Source organism: Primulina eburnea, chromosome 10 (genome assembly GCF_022965805.1).
Source record: "Primulina eburnea isolate SZY01 chromosome 10, ASM2296580v1, whole genome shotgun sequence".
In the NCBI taxonomy this organism is placed as follows: Eukaryota; Viridiplantae; Streptophyta; class Magnoliopsida; order Lamiales; family Gesneriaceae; genus Primulina; species Primulina eburnea.
In genome coordinates, this window is record NC_133110.1 from 20,653,522 (window position 1) to 20,679,365 (window position 25,844).

General features: G+C 38.0%; 1 long non-coding RNA gene and 1 other non-coding gene across 3 annotated transcripts; both read right to left on the reverse strand.

Moving 5' to 3' along the window:
- Positions 1–1,267: 1,267 nt before the first annotated feature.
- On the reverse strand, positions 1,268–1,374 carry LOC140804110 (small nucleolar RNA R71). The gene has a single exon (XR_012112069.1). It is a non-coding gene; the product is annotated as a small nucleolar RNA R71 (small nucleolar RNA).
- Positions 1,375–17,907: 16,533 nt separating this feature from the next.
- LOC140803844 (uncharacterized) lies at positions 17,908–19,350 on the reverse strand. 2 transcript variants are annotated; one of them, XR_012111944.1, is made up of 3 exons: positions 19,157–19,350; positions 18,838–18,936; positions 17,908–18,177 (listed from the first exon to the last, which is right to left on the reverse strand). It is a non-coding gene; the product is annotated as an uncharacterized lncRNA (long non-coding RNA). The 2 variants fall into 2 exon arrangements; XR_012111943.1 differs by lacking the exon at positions 19,157–19,350 and adding an exon at positions 19,028–19,081.
- Positions 19,351–25,844: the final 6,494 nt, after the last annotated feature.

Sequence of the window (25,844 nt, forward strand, 5' to 3'; positions counted from 1 at the left end):
TAATTTCCTTTGACTATTTCATGTTGTTGATGATTTCGATAGAACAATTAACAATAGGATCAAATAGTATAAACAACGGATTTACAATTTTAGTAGATATACGGAATTGGGTACGTGTCGATAGTGATAGTTCATCCGGATGAAAGCTAGTCGATTTCTTAGAATGTAATGCAATCTTGAACTGTTAAATAATTGAGGACACTTGAGTACTGCATGTTTATGATTAGTATTAATATAGCTCGACAGAGTATATTAATTAGTCTAGGGAATTCCTTCGAATGCACGAGTAAAAGTCGAGTGTAATTATTTAAACACGAGTGGTAGGTGAACTGCTAATTCCCAACAAATTCATTTCTCAATTGATTTAATCCAAATTAATCATTGCTTTCTTGAATACGTTTTCTTTGCATTTTAATTATTTTAGTTGTTTAATTTACATTAGTTTAATCATCAACTCATTTTATCGTTGCTTAAGAAATTTTACTTGAAAATAAAAATAGTGTAACGCAGTTCTTGTGGAACGATACTCGTATTCACTTATGTTTATTATAACTTGACTATCGTGCACTTGCGATATTTAAATCGAGCTTTCATTTATAAAATAAATTTTGGGACTATTCACTGTGTAAGTTTTGCTCGATCAAGTTTTTGGCGCCGTTGCCGGGGACTGTTAATTCACAATTTTTTATTTTTCATTAAAATTCTTTAGTATTATTTATTTTATTGTTATTTGATACTCTCATTGTGTTGCAGATTTTTCTTGTGGTGCATGCGAAGATCACTCGAGTTTAAGCTTGAGCCTTTTGACCCCGAGATTGAACGCACAGCTAGACGTCGACTACAGCAGCAAAGAGTGAAGGAAAGAATGGAAGACGATCAACACAGAGAGGACCCAAGGCGTATACCGATGATGGATTATGCACAGCCGTCTCTTGATGGAGCACGTCCAAGCATCGTAAGACCAGTCATCCGAGCTAATCAGTTTGAGATCAAGCCAGCTATCATTCAGATGATTCAGAACACTGTCCAATTTGGGGGAAGTGCACTTGACGACCCTAATTCTCATATAGCTGACTTTCTTGAAATTTGTGATACTTTTAAGTTTAATGGCGTGTCTGATGATGCTGTTCGTTTGCGTTTATTTCCATTTTCACTGAGAGATAAAGCTAAGTCGTGGTTAAACTGTTTGCCTGTAGGGTCTATTACTACATGGGAGGATATGGCAAAGGCATTCCTGATCAAGTACTTTCCTCCGTCGAAGACTATGAAGCTTAGAGCAGACATTACTACTTTTGCTCAATTTGAGCAAGAGTCACTTTACGAAGCATGGGAGCGCTACAAGGACTTGTTGAGGAGATGTCCACACCATGAGCTGCCGCTTGGGTTAGTTATTCAAACTTTCTACTACGGTCTGCTTACTCCTAACCGTACTATGATAGATGTTGCTGCCTGTGGTAACTTGCTGAGAAAAACGGCTGAGGAAGGATATGAGTTATTGGAGGAGATGGCTGCTAGTAGCTATCATCCTCAGCCTGATAGGCAGAGACGAGGTGCTGGAGTTAATCAAGTTAATGATTTGTCGGCGGTTTCAGCACAGTTAGAGGCTTTGAATAAAAAGATTGATGGGATGAGCATGAGTGGGTCGGCTATGCGTCTGCAAGAAATTTTCTGTGATAAGTGTGGGGGTGAGCATGACGTGCAGGATTGCCAAGATGGCAATCCATTCTATGTGCCTGAGGGAGCACCGGTAAAACAAGTTGGATTCCAGAACCGTCCTAGAAATGACCCTTGTTCGAACACATATAATCCGGGATGGAGGAATCACCCAAACTTTTCATGGGGAAGTCAAAACAACCAAAATCGCCAACAAAGAGGTCCACCATATGGGATGCACCAAGGATTCAAGCCAGAACCGCCTCGGGAGGAGAATTCCAATTTAGAGCAAATGATGACTAAATTTATTTCTGCAACAGAGACGAGATTTCAGAACCAAGATGCATCCATAAAGGGGTTAGAGAATCAAATTGGACAATTGGCTAAGTTGATTGCTAATAGGGAGCAAGGAGCTTTGCCAAGCAACACGGAAACTAACCCAAGAGAACATGTGAAGGCTGTGGAATTGCGTAGTGGAAAAGCACTCGAGTCTAATGAAGAAAAGACCAAGCACGGTGAGGATGAGGTGGAAAATCGAGGAGGTAAGTCTTCTAACTCTACATCTACACCTATTGCACAGAATAAAATTTTTATCCCTCCACATTTTCCTGCAGCAATGAAGAAAGCTAAATTAGATGCACAATTTGGTAAATTTCTTGAAATATTTAAAAAATTGCATATTAACATTCCTTTTGCTGATGCTTTATTGAATATGCCAAGTTATGCAAAATTCTTGAAAGATATCTTAGCAAATAAGCGGAAGCTAGAAGATCATATGACGGTGAATTTGACTGAAAATTGCTCCGCTTTAGTTCAAAACAAGATGCCTCCTAAGCAAAAAGATCCAGGGAGTTTCTCTATACCTTGCATTATTGGTGACATTAATTTTCATAAAGCTCTATGTAATCTTGGTGCGAGTATTAATCTGATGCCTTTTTCTGTGTTTAGGAGACTGGGATTAGGTGAACCCAAGCAACTAGGATGTCGTTGCAGCTGGCTGACAGATCTGTCAAGTATCCACGTGGGATTATCGAAGATGTTTTGGTGAAAGTGGATAAGTTTATTTTTCCTGCAAATTTTGTGGTACTTGACATGGAGGAAGATTTAGAGATGCCTTTAATCCTAGGGAGACCGTTTCTGGCTACAGAGAAAGCACTGATTGATGTTGAAGAGGGGAAATTGAGACTGAGAGTTGGAGAAGAAGAAATTATTTTTGATGTCTTCAATACTCTCAAGCACACAATGCACAATGATAGTTGTTTTCGTATTGATGTCTTGGATTCTCTCGTTTGTGATTTTATGCAGGATGGATTGAAAGAACCATTGGAGGCCACTCTCACTAATGAAAAGCAGGAGGACGAGCTAGACGAGGAAAAGATGGAGATGGTAGCTCACTTGAATGCCATTCCACCTTGGAGAAAGCAAGTGAGGCTTAGACTAGAGGAATTGGAAGACAGAAAAGATTTAATGCCTCAAAAGTCAAGCCTAGAGGAGCCACCTACTGTGGAGCTCAAACCACTACCTCAACATCTCAAGTACGTATATTTAGGAGAAAATAATAAATTGCCTGTTATTATTTCCTCTTCTTTGACAGATGATATGGAGAGTAAGCTCTTGGGAGTCCTTAAGGAGCATAAAGGAGCATTCGCTTGGAAGGTTTCAGACATAAAAGGGATAAGTCCTTCGATCTGCATGCACAAAATTCTGATGGAAGATAAATACTCACCTCTAGCACAAACACAAAGGAGACTCAATCCAAAGATGCAAGAGGTAGTAAAAGCTGAAACAATTAAACTTCTGGATGCAGGTATTATCTATCCTATCTCTGATAGTGCGTGGGTAAGTCCTGTACAATGTGTGCCTAAAAAGGGTGGGATTACTGTTATTACTAATGAAAAAAATGAGTTGATTCCCACTAGAACTGTTACGGGTTGGCGTGTGTGCATAGATCATAGGAAATTGAATGATGCAAACCGTAAAGATCACTTTCCCTTGCCATTTATCGATCAAATGATTGAAAGATTAGCAGGTCATGAATTTTATTGCTTTTTAGATGGATATTCGGGATACAATCAAATCACAATTTCACCTGAGGACCAAGAGAAAACTACTTTCACTTGCCCTTATGGTACTTTTGCGTTTAGGCGTATGCCCTTTGGTTTATGCAATGCACCTGCAACATTTCAAAGATGCATGACCGCTATCTTTCATGACATGATTAAAAATTTCCTTGAAATTTTTATGGATGATTTCTCCATTTTTGGCTCCTCATTTAATGAATGTTTAGAGAATTTGAACTTGGTGTTAATTAGATGTGAAGAGAACAATTTGGTGTTAAATTGGGAGAAGTGTCATTTTATAGTTCAAGAGGGGATTGTGTTAGGACACAAGGTACCAGAGAATGGAATTGAGGTCGACAAGGCCAAGGTGGAAGTAATCAAAAACCTACCACCACCTTCATCAATAAAAGGAGTTAGAAGTTTCCTAGGACATGCTGGTTTTATAGGCGTTTTATTAAAGATTTTTCTAAAATTGCTAAACCTTTATCCTCTTTGTTGATGAAAGATGTTGAATTTAATTTTGATTCTACTTGTCTGCATGCATTCGAGATACTCAAGGAATTCTTGGTGACAGCACCTGTTCTGACTGTCCCTGATTGGGAGTTACCGTTTGAGGTGATGTGCGATGCTAGTGATACAGCTGTTGGTGCGGTGCTGAGTCAAAGGAAGAACAAGGTATTTCATACCATCTACTATGCAAGTAAGACTTTAAATGATGCTCAATTGAATTACGCTACTATTGAAAAGGAATTACTTGCTATAGTATTTGCTTTCGACAAATTTCATTCATACCTTGTTCTGTCTAAAGTAACTGTGTATACAGATCATTCTGCCCTAAAATACTTGCTTGCTAAGAAAGATACGAAACCTAGGTTAATTAGGTGGATTTTATTATTGCAAGAATTTGATCTCGAGATTCGAGATAAAAAGGGTGTGGAAAATGTAGTTGCTGATCATCTGTCTAGGCTTGAGCATGTTAGAATTAAGGGCAGTGACGATGATATAGATGACTGGTTTCCTGATGAACAATTGCTTGAGATGAAACATTGTCCATGGTATGCAAATTTCGCTAACTTTCTTGTCACAGGCACACCTCCACAAAACCTATCGTTTCACCAACGAAAGAAATTCTTTTCGGACGTGAAATACTATTTTTGGGAGGAACTGTTTTTGTTTAAAATTTGTGCAGATTCCATGATAAGACGGTGTGTTGCGGAGGAAGAGTTTGATAAAATTCTCAACCATTGCCATGACCGTGAGGTAGGTGGTCATTTCGGACCAATAAGGACGGCATCCAAGGTACTTGAATGTGGATTTTATTGGCCAACTCTCTTTAAAGATGCTCGTTCTTATGTGCTACATTGTGATAAATGCCAGCGGACAGGTAACATCCCTAACCGTCACGAAATGCCTTTAAATAATATCATTGAGTGTGAGGTTTTTGATGTGTGGGGGATAGACTTTATGGGACCGTTTCCTAGTTCTTTCACGAAAAAATACATCTTGGTTGCGGTGGATTATGTGTCTAAGTGGGTACAGGCGGAAGCGTATGTCACTAATGATGCTCAAGTGGTCCTAAAATTTTTAAAGAAAAACATTTTTAACCGATTTGGAACACCACGAGCAATCATTAGTGATGGTGGCACGCATTTTTGCAACAAACTATTGGAAAAACTTTTGAGCAAATATGGTGTCACACATAAGATATTTACCCCCTATCACCCCCAGACGAGTGGTCAAGTGGAAGTGTCGAACCGAGAGATAAAGCGAATTTTGGAGAAAGTGGTAGGTGTCAATAGGAACGATTGGTCGGTGAGGTTAGACGATGCTCTATGGGCATATAGGACTGCTTTTAAAACACCTATAGGCAGGTGTTTGGTAAAGCATGTCATCTACCTGTAGAGTTAGAGCATCGGGCATATTGGGCAACAAAAGCACTAAACTTTAACTTTATTGATGCAGGTGAACGACGTTTGCTTCAACTAGATCAGTTGGAGGAATTCCGGAATCTGGCCTATGATCTAGCACTGTGATACAAAGAAAAGACAAAGAAGGCTCATGATAGGCAGATCATCGAAAGAGAATTCAAAGAAGGTGAAAACGTCCTGCTCTACAACTCCCGGTTGCGACTATTTCCCGGCAAACTGAAGTCTCGATGGTCCGGTCCATTCGTGATGTCGGAAGTATACCCATCGAGAGCGGTAGAGTTGAAAGATGGGAAGGATGGGACATTTACGGTCAATGCTCAGCGCCTTAAGCACTACATGGGTGGCACAATCGAGCCACAACTTGGAATCACCCGGTTCCAAGACATGCCGAACTGAGACGGACCGACAGTCAAGCTCTCGACTATAAATTGAGAACTACTTTTCTTCCCCTTCTCTTGAATTTGATTTAATTTTTCTTTCATGTCGATTTGTTTATTTTCTCTTGCTCTTGTTTAGTTTTATATTAAAAAAAAAAGTATTTTGGTGTGCACAGCCGTGAAGCTTCCGCCCGGGCGGGAATTTATATCCGCCCGGGCTCGCCCTTTTCAAAAAAATTTTCGAAGACCATTCGCCCGGGCGGAAACTTACATCCGCCCGGGCGCGCCCTTTTCAAAAAAATTCGAGGAATATCCGCCCGGGCGGAAACTTATAGCCGCCCGGGCAGATCGCGCAGACTTAAAATCTGCTACACTTTTTTCTCCTCTCCCCACTCGAAACCCTCGCCCCCCTTTCCGAATTTTTCGCCCCCACTCTCTCAATCTCTCTCAATTCATCTCTTCTCACCAAATTTCAGGTACAATCGTGCACCCTCACCTTCACCGAGTATCAAGACGCGATTTTTCCGATCAAGAACTCAACTCTCCGGCGAACCCAAGCGATTTCCAGCCACCGCCACCTCTTTTTCGGCGCCTCCTTCCATCTTTTGTGCTCAAGACTTATTATTTAGTAATTTTTCAGGGCAAAGACTCAATCTTGGTCTATACACTCCACCAGGAAGCATTTAGGCTACAATATTTTCTTCTCCGGTGGTCTTTCAAGCAACTCCGGTCATCTTCCACAGATTCCGGTGAGCATCTCCGGCGACCCTCAAAAATTTTCCGGCGTTTTGATACTTTGTGCACTCCAGTCTCGACATGGCACCCAAAAGATCTAAGGTAACTCATAGTGCTTCTAGTTCTCGATCCACTCCATCAATGTTTGTGAATGAAAAAGCTAGGGAGAGATTTGAACATGCTAGACCACATAGGAAACCAAATCCCTGAGCGTGGATTTAGCTCATTTATTATCGATCAGTTTTCGGAGTCCCAAATAGAAAGACGAGGTTGGAATATCTTTGTAGCACAACCGAATGCAGCAGTGGTTCCGGTTGTGCGTGAATTTTATGCCAATGCTCCGGAGGGGAATGAGTATAAGGCATTTGTGAGGGGACATCTAGTCCCGTATGATTCCAAGACGATCAATGAAATGTTGGGTTTACTGTCGGTGGACTATTCGGTGTTTCAGGCGTGGGTGCTTAACCCGGATTATGATTTGATCATTCGAACACTCTGTTATCCGGGCACCACATGGAAACAACCGGGGACTTATACGATCTTTCTTGAAAAATTTTTGAAAGTGGAGGAGGCATTGTGGTATGCATTCTTGTCTAAGAGATTGATGCCGGTCGGCCATACGAGTGATGTGCAGCGTGAGCGGGCGGTTGTTCTTTATGCCATCTGTACCGGGATGGTGATTGATATGGGCATGCTCATTTTCGGACAGCTTAACATGTGTATTAATAGCAGCAATTTGGCTTTTTACTTCCCGACGATAGTGACTGAGCTGTGTGCCCGAGCGGGGGTGATATTCGCAGATGATGATGAGTGGTTACTGCCGATGAGAGCCATTGATGAGGCTCTTTATAAATCCAAAATGGAGAAAAGACAGGTTGAGCTGCCCGAGGAGGTATTTTTCGATTATGGGAGAGCAGCTCAACCACCTCCGGCCTTAGGACATGCACCACCACCTCCACAGCCACGCCGCCGTGCCATGCGAGATCGCGTCGACGAATTGGGCGCTTGGGCCAATTATCAGACTCAGTACCAGGCCGTTAATCAGGCTCACATTCAGAACATCGAATACTTGGTGCAGGGGATCTCAACTCATTTGGGCATCGACACTTCCGGACGGCCACCTACACCCGCATACCCGCCACCCTTCCATTTTCAGTACAATTATCCTATGCCCCCAGCAGCTGAAGAGGGAGTTCCACCGCCAGAGAATGAAGAGGAGGATGATTTCTGATCAGGGGAGTTTACTGTTTCCCCTTTCTTTTTATTTTACATATTATGTCTTTGCATTTACATTCATGAGTTTTTTTTGTTTTTAGTGTTTGTTTCGTTTTGTGCAATGAGGGCATTGCACAACTCTAGTATGAGGGGGGTAGATTGTTATGTTTGCTTAGTGAATTGGTTTTAAGTTCGTTGCATTTCTTTTGTTTGGTGTCGTTTATGGTGAGAAGACATGGTTTATGAGCCAATGATGATGTTGAATTGATAGTATACAAAAGTATTGATTGGGTCACTTCATGAATGGTACTCTTGATTGTTAAAGCATGAATTTTGGTACCAAGTTTGAACTTTTTGAGCACATATGTGTGGGGACTAGAAATTTGTAGGAATAATGGTGAAATTTGAAGGTTGTGTGTGGTTAACTTGAAAGGCAACATTTATGAGTTGATTTAGCATTTAAATCCGTGAAAATAAGTCATTAATTGGGACTTTGAATGAGAACATTTGATTTGCCTTGAACTTTACATTTACCCCCTTTTCAATGCACTGAATTAAAATATCATACCCCTAACCAGCTGTAATCCAAAGTTATATATTCTTAGCCTAGGGAGTACATGTGTGAAAATTGTGCATCTAAAAAAAAAAGGGAGATGTAAGGTGAGGGGGAGCCGAAAAAAAAGGAATGAAATTCTATTCCTAGTCTAAAAGTTGGAGATGTAAGGAGACGAGGAAAGTCAGACGAAAAGTCTTGACGATTGCACAATGAAAATGACCGGTGTACTCCCAACATTTAGCCACTTGAGCTTATTTTCCTTCTTTTCAACACCCTTATCTGCACTTAAGAATTGAATAGAGTTCAATTTATGGTTAGTGATAAATGGACACGGGGTGCATGCTAGTGAGACTTGTATTGAAGTGTTAATTGAGTGACTCGCATGATTTGATGATTGATCTATTTGAAGTACGAATGACTAGACCAATCATGACACACACACACACGTTCAAATTAGTGTCAAGATTAATTTGTAGATGAGAATGAGTATTCGTTTGTGATTTGACTTGATTATGATTTGTATGTGGGAAAGTTCAATGAGGCATGAGCATAAAAGTTGTTAACTCACCATTGACATTTACTTGTGTTGGTTATTTCTTGTTTGAGTATTTTGTGTTTGTTTAGAATCTCGTGCTTTAACCTATTTTGCTCGAGGGCGAGCAAAAGTTTAGTATGAGGGGGTTGATAGGACTCGTTTTTACGTGTTTTTAGTGTTGGTTTTGAGTCACATTCATGCATCATATTAGTTTGTTTTAGTTTAATTTTGCATATTTTAGCATTATTTAGCATGTGATTGATCTCGTGTATTTTGTGGTTATTTTGTAGGAATTGAACCAAAAAGTGGGAGAAAATTTGTCAAAATATCAAAGAGGATTCGCTAGGGCGGTCACCAACGAGCATTTTGGTCTGGCCGAGGATTTTATGCGCAAGTGTCTCGCTAGGGGGGTCAAAAGTGACAGCCCCAGCGAAATCAGGGACATGCTCGAGGAAGTTTATGCGAGGACCTCTCGCTAGGGCGGTCAAAATATACCGCCCTAGCGAGAAGCGAGATTCGGGAAGATTTGTTTCCAACTTTTTATGGACTCTATCCTACACCAAAACCTAATACACGATATCAGCGTTTTTTTTTTTGAAACTTATCATATTTTTCATCACTTTTCTTGGAGGAGAGGCGAGAGAAAAAGGAGATTTCGAAGATCTCGGGATTTCCACGCGTCGTGGCCGTCATCCATCGTCATCTTTAGTACTTTCATTATTCAGTATTTTATTTCTTACATTGATTGTTGGTTTTTATCATGAATTTCAGTAGCTAAACTCTCGATTTGTTGGGATTTTAGGGGATCCTGTCCCGTACTCGGTGTTTAACATTATTTCTCGACGTTTTTATTAGTGATTTGTTTATGCTATTGTTCTTTCTTGTTTCAATCGAAGCCTAGCTAACTTCTTTTGATTATTTCATGTTGTTGATGATTTCGATAGAACAATTAACAATATGATCAAATAGTATAAACCGCGGATTTACAATTTTAGTAGATATACGGAATTGGGTACGTGTCGATAGTGATAGTTCACCGGATGAAAGCTAGTGGATTCCATAGAATGTAATGCAATCTTGAACTGTTAAATAATTGAGGACACTTGAGTACTGCATGTTTATGATTAGTATTAATATAGCTCGACAGATTATATTAATTAGTCTAGGGAATTCCGTCGAATGCACGAGTAAAAGTCGAGTGTAATTATTTAAACACGAGTGGTAGGTGAACTGCTAATTCCCAACAAATTCATTTCTCAATTGATTTAATCCAAATTAATCATTGCTTTCTTGAATACGTTTTCTTTGCATTTTAATTATTTTAGTTGTTTAATTTACATTAGTTTAATCATCAACTCATTTTATCGTTGCTGAAGAAATTTTACTTGAAAATAAAAATAGTGTAACGCAGTCCTTGTAGAACGATACTCGTATTCACTTACGTTTATTATAACTTGACTATCGTGCACTTGCAATATTTAAATCGAGCTTTCATTTATAAAATAAATTTTGGGACTATTCACTGTGCACGTTTTGCTCGATCACATTGTAGGATGAATCATTATTGGACTTAAAAATCTAAGAGTTAGTGGAATAATGTAGAGGCAAATTAAGAATTTAGAGTGTGAACAATTTAAGATAAAGTTGATCAATTAGTTAAGTTATAAGATTAGAAAGTAAGTTAACTTATTTTTGGGAGCTGAAGTTTGATGTAGCATAACTTTTAGTCTTGATCTTAACAGTTAAAGTTACAAATTTGTTATGGTTAAAATTTTTCTAGAAAGTTGTGTATGATTGTTGGTTATATTACTTTCGAGTTTATGAAATAGGTTGAAGGATCGAGTGTGCTAGTGCCTTAGAAGGCATTTCAAACACTATATTCTCCAATGAGCTACAATAGCTCGTGCTCTAAGAATATTAACACAGATAAATTAAATTGAGTTTGGTTAAAAACCAAGCGGAAGAAATTCAAAGTAATCCTTCGTGAAGAAAACTGTTATATTAGAAAATATTTTAACTTATGTAAACTAAATAACCAAAAATGGTAGATTGGTTTTTGCATTCATCAGTTCAGTTATGGTGACAACTGAACTGACGAATACTCCAACTGATCCCAATAGTTTAAAAACAACAGTTAATCAATTAAATACACAAGATATGTTTATGGATGTTCGGAAACTTCAATTGCTCCTACGTCACCCCTTCTACAGCCTCGGGTAGTATCCACTAGAAGACTTTATACAATTCTTTGTACAAACTCACTCAGCTAGGACTTACATTACTGCCTAAAATGAACTCCTAGCTACGACTGAAGGAAGCATCTTCCAGCCAACACTTCTTTAACGTCTATGTGTCAAAGACTATATAAAGTTCTTTAACGTCTTTGTGCAAGACGGTATATAAGTGGTTCACAGAGTTTGTGTGTGAGATCTGAAAAAGGATGTTCTCACACACTGAGGTAAAATGACTTATATTCTAAGCTGATATATCTTTGGTATCCCTGTGGGCTGATTGCTTCTGAAAGCTGATATTGTGCGTGCCCTTTCTTTTCTCTCTTGAAGAAGCTTTTTGTTTTGTATATCATTCTTTTTCTTCAACTTCTTCTTGTTGTCTTGTTGAGTCTTCACTGATCTTCTCTTTATATAGGCGAGAAAACTGATCGTACAGTGAGACTCATTTATTGTATCCATTGCAATTTGAATCGGCTTCTTGTACTTTGTGTCTCGACTTTTCGTCACTTTTCTTCAAGAAAATCGTGCCACGTTCATCCCGGATCAACCCTTGCATTTTTCCCGCTTCGGTGTCGTCGTTTCGGTAACTATAAATATCAAAAGGGATGTATCATATATTGTTTTTGCATATATCTTGTTATATTATCTGTTGTGATGTTTATTATGTGTAAAAATTAATTTATGTTGTGAAAAGTTTGAGCAGAAACATTTGAAATGATTTTTGGATCCAAATTTTTAGATCTAGAAACGTGTATGCTGGCATTTTGATTTCTGAGAAAAATCAGTTAGTTATCTGGAAAAATGTTCAATATATAAAACGTAGTACTTTTGGATACATTCGATTTGACAGTAAACTCGAAATTTTTGGACAAGAAACGAGCGAGTTATGATCGTTTTTGTGGGACTGCTCAAACTGCAATTTTCTTGACGTGTTCTTGAAGTTATTTTTTCCAGGCTTCGTTGGGAACTATTGGGTGATTGCTGCTGCATTTAAGTATTGTGAGTATGATGTTGGGATGAGTTTTGTTGCTTCGTTTCGTGTCGATAGACACTTGATTGCATTAGAAGTCGTAGGAAACGTTTTGGGGTCAAAATGTCGTGTTCACGGTTTGAGTTGCATTTGTATGATTTGAGTCGTTGTTTTGAGCGTCATGGGAGTTTGAATCATTGTCATAGCATCCTAGGATGAGTCTCGAGGTTTTGGTTCACGGTCCGTATGATCGAGTTAGGAGGATTAAGCCATAATGTGGGGACCCGGGCTCTAACTTTTTCTTTGGGATTCAATGGATCGTTAATATAAAAGTGGGTCAAATTTTCGCTTTTCAACATTAAAGCTAATGTATATAATCAAACATAAATTCTTTATTTAAATTACAAACATAATGTACAACATGTCTTGTCCATCCATATTCAACAAACTAGTAATTAAATACAGTACATGCCAACGGTACAACTACTAGTCCTTCTGCTAAGCCCGAGATCACCACGCTATGTCCATCTCTCATCCTCTGCGTGACCCAGATCCTGCCCCACCTGTTGTTATGCACACATACAGACATAACAACAGCCGGAAACTCCGGTGAGAACAAATCCCAGTATAAACATGTATACATGCATATAATCAATTAAACATGAAACATACTATCATGAATGACATCATATGCACATGCAATGCAATGCGAATCAAACCATGTCTGGACTCGACTCGACTAGAACTCTAGGGATCCCGGTGTGAATAAGACGTCAATGGCTGTCACCTACCCTCCACTCGGGGTGACTGTACGTCTTATTCCTAGACTTCGGTCTGAGCTGTATCAACGACTGCAATAGGAGTCAAGGCTGCTCCTAAGCTGAGATACACCGAACATCTAGATAGTTGACAATGGCTGTCAACGGATCTCCTATCTTAAATGCAATGACTATCAACCTGTAACAAAGCATGCTCATATTCATATCTGAATATAACAATAATCTTACATGCTTGAATACAATTCTATAATCAAAGCATAATCATGGAACAAGATTTGAATATAATTCTATAAACAAGTCATAAACATGTTACCATATATACAACAATACTAGTATGTGATTTTGGTTGGGAAACTCAAATAATATCTTATTTGTGTTGTGGCTTCCCAAACAAACATGGCTTATACCTTTCTTGTTGCTAAACCTTTATCGATGTCGAGGTTTCGATGTCGAAGTGAGGTATGATAAATCTGAAATGGCAATGTATAGATGTATTCTATCAATACACAACTCCAAGCAACTCATATATAATCCATATTCAATCTTGGTAACAATTGACGGCATAACGACGTAGTTTCTCGATACTAATCAATCCAATTCAACATATATCAACATTGTGCAATTCTCAACTTATAATCATCATAATATCTATAACAAGATCACATAATCTGTATAATCTCATGTCAATATAAGCCAAAACTCATAATAATTGAGTTCGATATCATTTCTTCGTTCTGGTTTCAAATCTACAATCCTTATAATCTTAAGAACATATTTCTTAACTCAAATCATAATTCTCCCAACACATATGAATCAAAACATGTTGTAATTGAAGGAAACTTACACCCTTTGATAGCCTTGGGTGCAAGGAGTTCAAAACCGAAATCGGAACTAAATTCGGGTGGCTAAATCTTAACATATCTTACTTCAAACCTTGAAGAAACTTGAGGAATTTCTGAAGATACTCTCGGTGCTCATCTGCTCAAGGAAGAAATGGTCGAGTCATGCACCAACTATATATATATATATATATATATGCCATGTGTCAAAACAAGAAGAGAAGGTGGATTTCTCGCATGCAGCACCGCGGGTGCGGTCTCTGCAGCACCGCGGGTGCGCTCCTGCTTCGGCAACCCTAGCATTTTCACAAAATAGCAACCGCGGGTGCGGTCTCTGCAAGACCGCAGGTGCGGTCTTTACACCGCGGGTGCGGTCTTGCTGCACCGCGGGTGCGGTGATGCTACGGAAATTTTGGCCAACTTACTGTCCATGCACCGCGGGTGCGGTCTTAGTGGCACCGCGGGTGCGGTGTAGCTTCGACTTTTCTTGTTCAAATCCACAATTGCATGACCGCGGGTGCACTCATGTTCTGGGCGCGGGTGCGGTCTTGCAAGCTCTTAATTTTCATGTCTTTTCTCCTCTCCTCGCACCTCATACATTCTCATATTTTCCCGAGTATCATATTAATAAAAACTAATAATCTTGAGCCTTACACATAAGTGTAGTGATTCCCGCTGGTTTACAATTCCAGAGTCTACACGGACCCGAAACCTGACCCTGACACAGGGTCCGTGCCCTTGTTTCCTTTGGAGTGTGAAATTCTAGAGTCCACATGGAACCCGAGCTGGTCCATGACACATGGTCTGTGCCTTTGTTATTTCCGTCGGTTAAGTTTGTCGAGTCTACACGGACCTCGACCCGGATGTGTACACGGGGTCGTGTCTTCCATGTTTGGGAAAATATAGGGATTTTTTTGGGGTTCGATATCATGGTTTATTACGATGATTAAACAAGGTCGAGTCCCGAGAAATTTAGAACGTCATAGGAAAGTTGTCATTTTTGGGTGTGAGCATGATTAATACGTCTAAGTTATGAAAGATAAGTGCTTGAACTTATATTAGTATGTGCAGTAGTGGCCCCAAGCGAGATCCAACGAATCCCACAATACCACGTATGTATGTTCGATGTGCAAAATGAGAAAATATTTTATTTTTGAGATATGCTAAAATGTCTTGTGACCAATTATTAATGGGTTTGGAAGTCGGTGAATGTGGCCGAGGATCTCTCCACCCCGGTAAAACATGACCGGGTTTTGATCAGGATTTGAAATCGATAAAGCATGACCAGGGACCAATTCACCTGGTAAAGCATGACCGGGGATCTCATATATGGGGTAGTGGATTTTTCCTGCAAGCCCAGTACTGTGGTTTAGTCTGATCAGGCGCATTTATGTATGGGTCACTTGCTTTGAAACATATCTCCACGCAAAATGATGAAGTTTATGTATGTTCAAGTATGTATGATTCAAGCATGTTTATGAAAAATTTTACTATGATGGCATGTCTATGTTTATGTATGGATGTTCAAGTTAATGATATAAGCTCTATTTTAAGTTGCATGCGATTTTATTACGTATTACTTGTTATCTTCAGTTTATACATGTTGAGTCTTTAGACTCACTAGACTTCATCGATGAATGTGAGGACGAATATGAGGAGACGAGAGGTGGGACCAATGAGCCGGCTCGGTTGGCGCAGGATGCTAAACCCGAGGACCGCCTATGTTTCTAAGAACTTTATGATTGTTTTAAATACTCTGAGTTCATGATATGTTGACGATGTTTAAAAAAGTATTTTTAGCAAACTTTATTTGTGATCTTTTTATGGCAAATATTTTTGGATGAACAGCTTATTTTAATCGAAATTATATCCAAGAAAATTTTATTTTTTCGCAAATTTTAAACTAGTATAAAAGTACAGTATGTTACATTATCTATGCTGATTGGATGGGTATACAGATAAAGTAAAATGAAACCATTAAAAAATTAAATTATATTAAAATAAATATTGTTTATTACACTTGAGTCAACAAATTCCCTACTCAACCGTTAGTTTGCAGGACATCTACTGTAACAAAGACAACTTAACGAGAATATCATTATCGATCGATTTAAAACACATCCATAATATTTTAAAACATTAAGCCACTTAGAGAATTATGTTCCACAAACTGGAATACTTGAGTTTCTTGGCTCGAAAGTTGGGCAAAAACTTCTTCAAACTCGGACAGAACTTTGCTTGGACTTGTCATAACTTTGCTCACCACTTTGGGACAAAAAAGTTGCTGAATATAATCTAAATTGACAGGCTAGTGCTCGAATATTTTTGCTCAAAACTCCTCAAATTTTTCAGTGATTGTCTAGCTTGTTTGATGTGATTTTTGTCTTGCTCGGGAACTCTATTTATATGACAAGTAGGTGAGGTGAAAGGGTTTGCCATCAATCTCGAATTTAAGGATTTTAATTGGCTTAATAACTATTAGTATCAATATGACTGTTACAAAGCTTTTCAATTCCAACATTAATGTGGCTGAAATTCTTGGGCAATAGCCAATATGGTTCAAAAATTCGAATTTTGTGGCCTTGTTTCATGGCTGCAAGAAATTGACACCACATGTGATAAAGGTGGTGAAATGGTGTTTAAATTCGAATGAAAAGTGGCTTGAATAACCAACCATATGTCATTCTTCTTGTAAATATTGTGTTCGAATTTCGATTTTTTTGGCTTGGTATACATGGCTCGAAAATTAGGTGACTCTCGATTAAGGGTGTCAATTCGGGTGGGTTGGGTCGGGTTGAGCAATTGGGTTGAGCAATAGTACTATTCAAAAATTGTTCAACCAAAATCCGGATCAACCTGATTAACCTGCTTCTGAATTTTTTTGAAAAAAATATTTTAAACACATAATAACAAAATCTCCCTTATATATATTATTTAAATTTGAAAGTTTAATTGTAGAAAAATAAAATATATTTACTAAATCAAATAAATAATTGTTTAAAAAATAAAAAAAATGTTCAACATAAATATTAAATTATGAAAATTTATGATATAAATATACAATAAATATTTTTAAGACATTTTTTTCAGACGTACAATATATAAAAATGTAGGCAATATTATTAATTATATTTTTAAAATAATTCAAATTTTCGGGTCAACTCGAGTACCCAACCCGATCATTTTTTTCGGGCCAGCTATTGGGTCCAAGCCAATCAGACCCAAACCCGAAAACCTCAAGCCCAAACCTATTTTTTTCTGGTTGAAACGTGCCGGTTGGTACACTAGTAGAAAAATCGCTTTTTACTTGGCGTATTCAATGAAGTAATAAGGTTGTTAATTTCCGAAGTATATGGACGTGAAGTAATAGATGTACCTTTTACTTCGCATAATAACCGAAGTTGTATGATTGAAAATACTGAAGTCTTTGGCCGGTTTTCGAAGGAAAACCGATTCAGAATTGGACCGGTGCCGAAGTAAGAAATGTATTTTACTTCATCGATTATTGTAAGTAATGAAGTAATATATTCTATATAACTTCGTCTTAATTATTATTTAGCGAAGTAGTTTATAATATTTTACTTCACAATTTATATTGAGTGACGAAGTAATTCATCTGAAAGAATTCGTAGTTATGTATTTTGGTGAGGTAATAGACACAAACAACTTCACAATTTATCCTATTTGTTGAAGTAAATATAATCTATAACTTCAGCATTTATCCTATTTGTTGAAGTATTATGTTACTTCACAATTTACATTTAGTGACAAAGTAAGTGGTTCGAAAGACTTTAATAATTTGTATTTTGGTGAAGTAATTGCGCAAAACAACTTCGTTTTTAAGGAACAATGTTGAAGTAAATTAATTCTATCACTTCGTCTGATTTCTTATTGACGAAGTCTTTAATATTATGTTAGTTCACAATTCGCAAATAACAACAAAGTAATTTACATGTTACACTTCATTATTTTTTATTTTGATGAAATAATTGTTAAAAAAAAGAATTCGCAATATATGACTTAATACACTAATATAATTAAATTCATAAATTTTCCATCTAAAAATGATGAATATCCACGAATCCACAATTACATATTCATCAATCCACAAATAACCCAAAAATGTATCCACAAAACCAAAAGTACATCCAAAAATCCACAATGAAAAACAAAATATTTATCCCAACATACACCATCCATTTAAGCACCTACATAGGAGTAAACAATTTCACTCCATTCACTTCTGACCTCGTCATATTGAGATTGGGTGTAATATTGGTTCTTGATGCATCCTGCAAACTGAAATTTGAAAAAGAAAATTGGGTGTAATATTGGTTCTTGAACCTACACCTTCAAGATGGTTAGTTGCATTTACATTTGCGTGAGGACAGATATAGACCAAAAAAATAGGAAAAGACAAAACCAGATCACCTTAAACTCCAACAAAATCTGAAGCAACCCAACTTCTTGTTTCAAGAAGCAAAATCTACTTAAAAGTAAGAACATATAGAATTTGTGCCACTTGGAAATGATACAAGAATCTTGAAAAAAAGACAACACTTACAGTCCAGAATAATACTCCCGTATATGATTTCCGGGCTTCAAATTTCTTGATAAAACCAACAACCCCCAAATAAAACAAATTAAAAGAAAGTATTTTAACCAAAACATATATCAGCAATAAACAGAATAAACACAAAAGCTTAAGATTACAACACAGAAGATATGAAAATCAGGAACAAAATTTCCTTTTTTTTATCACTAATATAAAATATTTCACAATTACAACAATTCATCTCAAGCAATTATATCAACAATAAAATATATCCCAATGTCAACACATTATCTCAACAATAAAATATATCTCAATGGCAACACATTATCTTAACAATAAAATATATCTTAATGGCAACAATTCATCTCAATCAATCAACAAATTTATCCCAAGAAGAAACTCACCATCTTCTCCAACTGTGGATCATCGCAATCGACTATCTCTTTCATGTACCTCATGACACAATATCCACATTCAACCGAACCACTTTGTTTCAGATTACCCTATAATGGAATTGAAAAGTTAATGCAACAATCACAATCTAATTAATAACCATTACCATTTCATGTATTCATAAATAAGTACGATACATACCGTCAATATTTTAAAACCTGGCCCTTTAGAAATACCCTTCGAGACATTGTACATTTTAAAAAGTAAAAAGTTAGTTTTTTGCATATTTATAAGTTAATGTATTCAAAATCAACATAAGCTACTACCTACTTTGTCACAATAATTTTCCATGTATCATCTCGGTTCCTGTTAGACGTAGAATCCAATAAATATATCATATTCTTATCTTCGTTGACGATTGTCAAGATCCAATGGTACCTGAAAAAATGAAATTACAGCATTGACTATCATGAAGTAGAAATCTATAAATAACTAAATTCTTACCCAATGTTGTATGGGATGAGGCAGATTGTGGGGACCCGAACTTAATTCAAACATAATAACTTTTTGGGAATAATTAATCAATTAAAGTAAACATGGTCTAAATTTTTTTTAAAATACAAGAGTACGCAGCATATGAAATAAGGTCTATTTCATTTACAAGATGACTACTCAGATCTAAGTACAAGTCCTGTACAACAATAAATCATAATAACTACTGTTTCTTCACGACACCTCAGGTGATATAACAGATCTACTCCTAAGTCCGGATCTCCACGCTAACTGTCTTCTCTCATCCTCTTCTTGACCCTGATCCAGCCCCACCTGTTGTCATGCACACATACAAAACAAGACAACAACCGGATAACTCCGGTGAGAAATACATCCCAGTATAAACAATGTATACATGCAATCATATAAAAACATATATAAAAGCATAATAACAAATATTCATAACATGTATCAAATCAGAAACATAACTCAATATCAAGCAATGAATCACACTCAGACTCAAACTCGACTCAAACAACGCGTCGTCTCAGACTCGACTCAATTCTATCCTAGGGATCCCGGTGTCTGAATAATAATAATTATACCGAATCTCAGTCGATAGGAATGAATCAATCCCTAAACGGCATCGATATAATTCATATATCCAGTGCCTGGGCGAAACAGCCGCAGAATTGACGAATCAGTCAAGAATTAAGCGAATCATCCAATAACTAGACGCATCAGCCAGTAATTAAGCGAATCAGCAAAAGTTTAGACGAATCAGTCAATAACTAGACGAATCAGTCAATAACCAGACGAATCAGCCGGTGACTAGGCGAATCAGCCAATGACTAAACGACTCAGTAGTCAATACATGCAGTGGCTATAAATCAATAGACAACAAATATCAATCTTATTAATTACAAATATCAATGTAATAAACTAAGTATGTGATTTAGGGGAACTCGAGTCAAACCTCACTCGAGTTGTGCAATCCCGACACAACATTAATTTATACCTTTCTTTCTGATATTCTGACTCTGTCGAAGTCTCGAACTCAAAGCCTGTCAATACTCAATCTGACAATCACGATATCGAGGGTACAGTATCAATACACCACTCAATCAATACTGGATATAATCAGAATCCAATCAAATTCTATTTCAACAACATAACGTTATATTTTCAATATATCCAGTACTACCATATCAGTCCGATATCAATCCCAACACCTCATACTCGATAATACTTCAATCTTGATATCAATTCTCAATCAACTAAACTCTAAAAATCATAACAATTTCATATGGTATCTGTTCCTCAGTCCGGTTTCGATTATACGATGTCTAACATGCCAAGAACATCATATATGAATCATATCAGATTCTGACAATACCATAATTTCAAAACATATCAAAACGTAGCAAAACTTACGTCCAGTTATAGCCTACGTCGATAGGAACACGGTACCACAGTCGGATTCAAAATCGGACGTACGTATTTCTAACAAAAGGCGTAAGGATTTTTCAATTGTTTTCCCGAACCTTTTCTCGATTTCTTCTCGTTCCTCTCCCTGAAGAATTGCAAGGTATGTATATATATATATATATATATACATATATATATATATATATACACGTACATGCAAGAGGACGAGTGGCTCATCCCACATATATATATATACACGTACATGCAAGAGGACGAGTGGCTCATCCCACATATTACACGTCTCGTGCATATGCACGACATCATCGGCGCATATGCGCGAGACCTACTGGTCTCGTCGCTCAGCACTCGCGCATATGCGCGCATCCAACCGGCGCATATGCGCCCAACTCTCTCGCGCATGTGCGCGCAGAGTTCGATCTTGGCTCCTTGGCTTCCGCACAGCTCGCGCATATGCGCGCCTACTCTTCGCGCATATGCGCGAGACCTTCGGCTCTCGCACCAACAATCTCACATGCACACTTTCAATTCGTGTTTCAGTGAGCCCTTTCATAATCGTCTTGATGAACAATCAATAATCGTAATTTAATACGATATTAAATCTCGGGCATTACACAGATGCTATCTCTACACACTGCTTCCAACTGGTCAGCAATATGTTGTGATAAGTCACGGCCATCTGTGCCAATCGGGCATGTAGGTATATTACTGGGATCCACCAACGAAAAATAATCAGCCTTGTCTTTTTTCTTCAAATCTTTGTAGAGGTGTGTAGAACCCGTAAATTGGACTGCGTATAAGTCATGCATAATTTCTAGTATTTAAATTAAAATGATTTTTATTGCATGAGTATTTAAATTCTTTTCTTTAAACTTAATTATTTTATGCAGTATTTTAATTGTTACCTTTTCAGTTAAATAAGTAAGGCCGGATTGGAGTTGGAGTATTGAGACAAAATTTAATATTAAGAAAACATTCCTAGAGTTTACTTAAGATAAATAATAAGTTAATTTAATGAAAAAGAAAGTTTAAGGAATCATTTAATTTATTTGAGATAAGTAGTAAATAATACTTTTATATCCTAGGATTTAATTAGAAGCCTAAATTAAAAATATGTGACCAATTGAAATAAGTTAATCTCGGCTTATTGTATTTAAAGAATTGTAGTTTAGCATGTTAATAATTTAATTTAAGGATTTGGCCATGCATGCAAGATATTGCCTATCCTAGACTAATTTATTAATTCACTAAAATACATAATTAGTGTTTAAAACTTTAAGGAGATAAAATTTAATAATTAAAAAAAAATTTCCCTCCATTTATTTTGTAGAATTTCGAATAAAGTAAACTCTCCCCTAGTGTCACAATGAGTCTCGAATTTTTCAGTTTGCTGTCAAGGGTGATGTTTCTGATCTTGGCTGCCCTAGGGGCTTTAGCATGGTTAGAACATATCCTTGTCATGTCGAGTACATGACCAAGTCGTCCTTTCATGGCTTGGTTCATGGTCCTATCAGTTTTTAAAAACAAACAAGAACAGCCCCCATCGGTTTCGGTTTCTTATTTTCGTGTGTGTGAGTTTGGTTTCGGTTTAAGGGTGTTGTGTGGATCTTGGTTTGCTTCAAGCTCTTAGCCACGGTTCACACAATACCTCATGATGTTTAGATCATACCATGGTCAATCAAATGGTCACTGGAATGGTCCATGACAGCCGAACAATCGCAGCACCCCACGTATGAAGGTGTGCTCTCGGGTGGAATCACTTGGCTTGTTTCGGTTGTGGTTTGGATTGTGGCTGGCCTAGGGCCCTTAGCCATGGCCCAAGCCAACCCTTAGGATGTTGTGAAGAGGTTCTGGTCAGTGGTTCAAGCCCCAATGGCCATTAGCCTCACAAACAACGCAAAGAAACGCAAGCGCCGCTGCTATATTTTTGTGACAGCAAGTTGTGCTTCGGTTCAGAGGTGTGTTTCGAGTTCTTAGTTGGCTTTTAGCCTATGGCCTTGGACTGGACAGTACCCCATTAAGTTAGGAAGGTCATATTTTTGTCCGTTTTTTATTTCGTCAAGTTTAGAGGCCGTACGAGAATTTACGGGGCAATGTGCCAAAGTGATTCTCGAAAGAGCGTTTCATGTTTTTGGCCTCCATTCACCAAATTTCGAAGTACTAAAATGTTAGGAACATTATTTCATAATTTTAAGTGTATTTTAATCATGACTAAACGATGGTTCAGTGTTGGTTCGTGTTGGCACGGAGTCATGATTAAATACCAAGCCATTGGACGTAATTGTCTCGTTTTTGGAGTCAACTACAAAGTTTGGGCAAGTAAATCATTTGCATATTTTTCATGTTAGATTTAAGTCGCAGCGAGCCTGGGAACGATCCAACCCATTCGGTAAAATTAATACAGGATATTTAATTATGTTATTTAATTATATTACGTGCAAAAATATAAAATATTCATTTTTGAGATTTATGCGATATTGCTTGTGGCCACTTCATTATCATGAGATTATTACTTCACCCTGTGGTCACTTACCGGTTCAGTTCAGTTCATTTATAGGTATGGATATCCAATCCAAGGGCTGTGATGATCTATACCGCCCAGTATACTGTGGTTTAGTCTGATCAGGCGATCCAGTTCAGTTTAGGGGCCACTTGCGTAGAACATAATCTCAACAGAAAATTTATGACATGTTATTTTATGACAGGGCTCGATTGAGCAAACGTTTCACTTATGATTTCCAGTTCAGTTATGCACGTATTATAATTACTCACGACATGATATTTTTAGGTTATGCCAGCCTCACGATATTTTTACGTTGCATGAAATTTTATTATTATTACTCGTTATTCACGATATATGAATGCTGAGTCTTTAGAGTCACTAGACTTGATTTTTTAGGTAATGATGAGGTCGGGATCTAGGGCGGGGACCATTGAGCCATCTTGGGTCGGCAATAGTGGAACTTGAGGAACTCATTTTCAGCATTTACCATATTTTTATGCTCAAACATTTTATCCTTTGTTGGATTATTTTAAATTGCTATTTTGCAAACAATAATTACTTCTACTGCTATTTTGAATATTTTAAACATTGAATTTTTTCATCAGTTTATTTATTTAAAGAGACATTTTAATTAGTTAAAGAGAAAATTTTAAATTTTTTCGCAAATTTCCAAGTACGAATTTGGGGCCTTTACAGCTGGTATCAAAGCCTATGTTCTTGTAAAGGGTTGTACTACTACTGATCACAAGAAGCTCACGAAATCACGTCTTCGGTCTTTAAGTTTTACATTTACGCGTTTTATTTAAAGCATGAATTATGTTAACTGCATGTTCTTGTGAAATATTTTTACATCCAGATTTTAATAGTTCAGTATTTATTTAAATTTAAAATAAATTATGGAATTATGCATGTTGGTTACGTATAGGTTATGTATGGAACAATATTCCTCCTAGAAGCATTCTCGAGCGTGCGAGAGATGATGAGCCTCGCCAGGAGGACGGGGAGAATCAGAGGCAGGAGAGAGATTTACCACCTCCACCTCCACCGGACATGAATGCCCAGATGTTAGTTGGGATGACTCAGTTCTTCGCACAGTTTGCGGGGAACAACGCTGTGACAGCCAGGCTGACAGGGCCCGAGGCTACTTATGAGCGCTTCATGAAGATGAGGCCGAAGGAGTTTTCAAGGACGACAGATCCCATGATTGCCGAGGGCTGGATTAAGTCCCTCGAGGTTATCTTCGAGTTCATGGAGCTTGGGGACGCAGACCGAGTTCGTTGTGCGACATACCTATTTGGAGGAGATGCCCGCTTATGGTGGGAAGGAGCATCAGTAGATGTGAACTTGGCTAGTCTGAGCTAGACGCGCTTCACGGAGGTATTTTACTCCAAATATTTTACTGACGAAGTGCGATCTAGATTGACCAGGGAGTTTATGACCCTGAGGCAGGGAGATAGTACTATTATGAAGTTCATCCGTAAGTTTGAGAGGGGCTGCCATTTTTGCCCCTGATTGCGAATGATGCCAGTGCCAAGCTGAGACACTTTCTGGATGGTTTACGGTCGATCTTGCGTCGTAATGTTAGGGTGGCATGCCCTACTACCTTTGAAGTTGCGGTTTCCAGAGCTCTTGCTGCAGAGCAAGATCAGATTGACATTGAGAGGGATCGCCAAGGTAAGCGATCAGTCCCAGTACCACACCGCCATCCTCCTCCTCAGCAGTAGCATCAGAATAAGAGGCCTTTTCACGGCCTGCCTAGACACAGAGCTCAGCAGCAACGGCGGGGACGCCGAGCCCCGAAGACTTTTGAGCATCCAGTCCGTCCAAAGTGCACACGTCACAATGATGGAGCGTGTATGTATGGCTCAGGGAAGTGTTACAAGTGTGGCAGTCTAGACCACTTGCTGCCGCAGTGCCCTCAGAGAAATCTGCCTACCCAAGGCAGAGTGTTTGCTCTACATGCTACGGAGACGAACCCGGAGACCATGCTTATGACAGGTACCTTTAAGCTTTAAGTTTATATTTGGGATTTAATGTTTTGGTTAAGATTTTGAACTTAGAATCGATGATAGGATTGCATGCTCTAATCAGTATTATTTTCAAGAATTTAGTTTAGAAGAACTCTGGCCTTTGCATGTCTATAGGTTAGTTCTTGTGATTATTGGGTTCAGCTTGATGTTCCAACCTTTCAAGTAGAATTTTTATATCTGGTTCCGCTATGAAAGCCTTGATAGACTTAGGGGCTACCCACTCATTTATTTCGGAGGTCTTTGCTAATTTCCTTAAGGTCAAGACCGTTGGGCTAGATGTAGCCTACTCAGTAGTATTGCCTTCTGGTGAGGAGATGGCAGCTGCCAATGTGATCCAAGACATAGATCTTGAGCTCCATGGCAACCTCGTTTATGCGGATCTGATCGTGAAAGGATCGGTGAATCGGGTGAAGAGTGTTTAGAAGGGGGGTTGAATAAACACAGCTCGATTAAATTAATTCTTCGACAAACTGATTTCAGTTGTATTACAAACTGAATCTAAAATATCCCGTCGGTCAATAACAATCAGTTAAACTGAATCAACAGT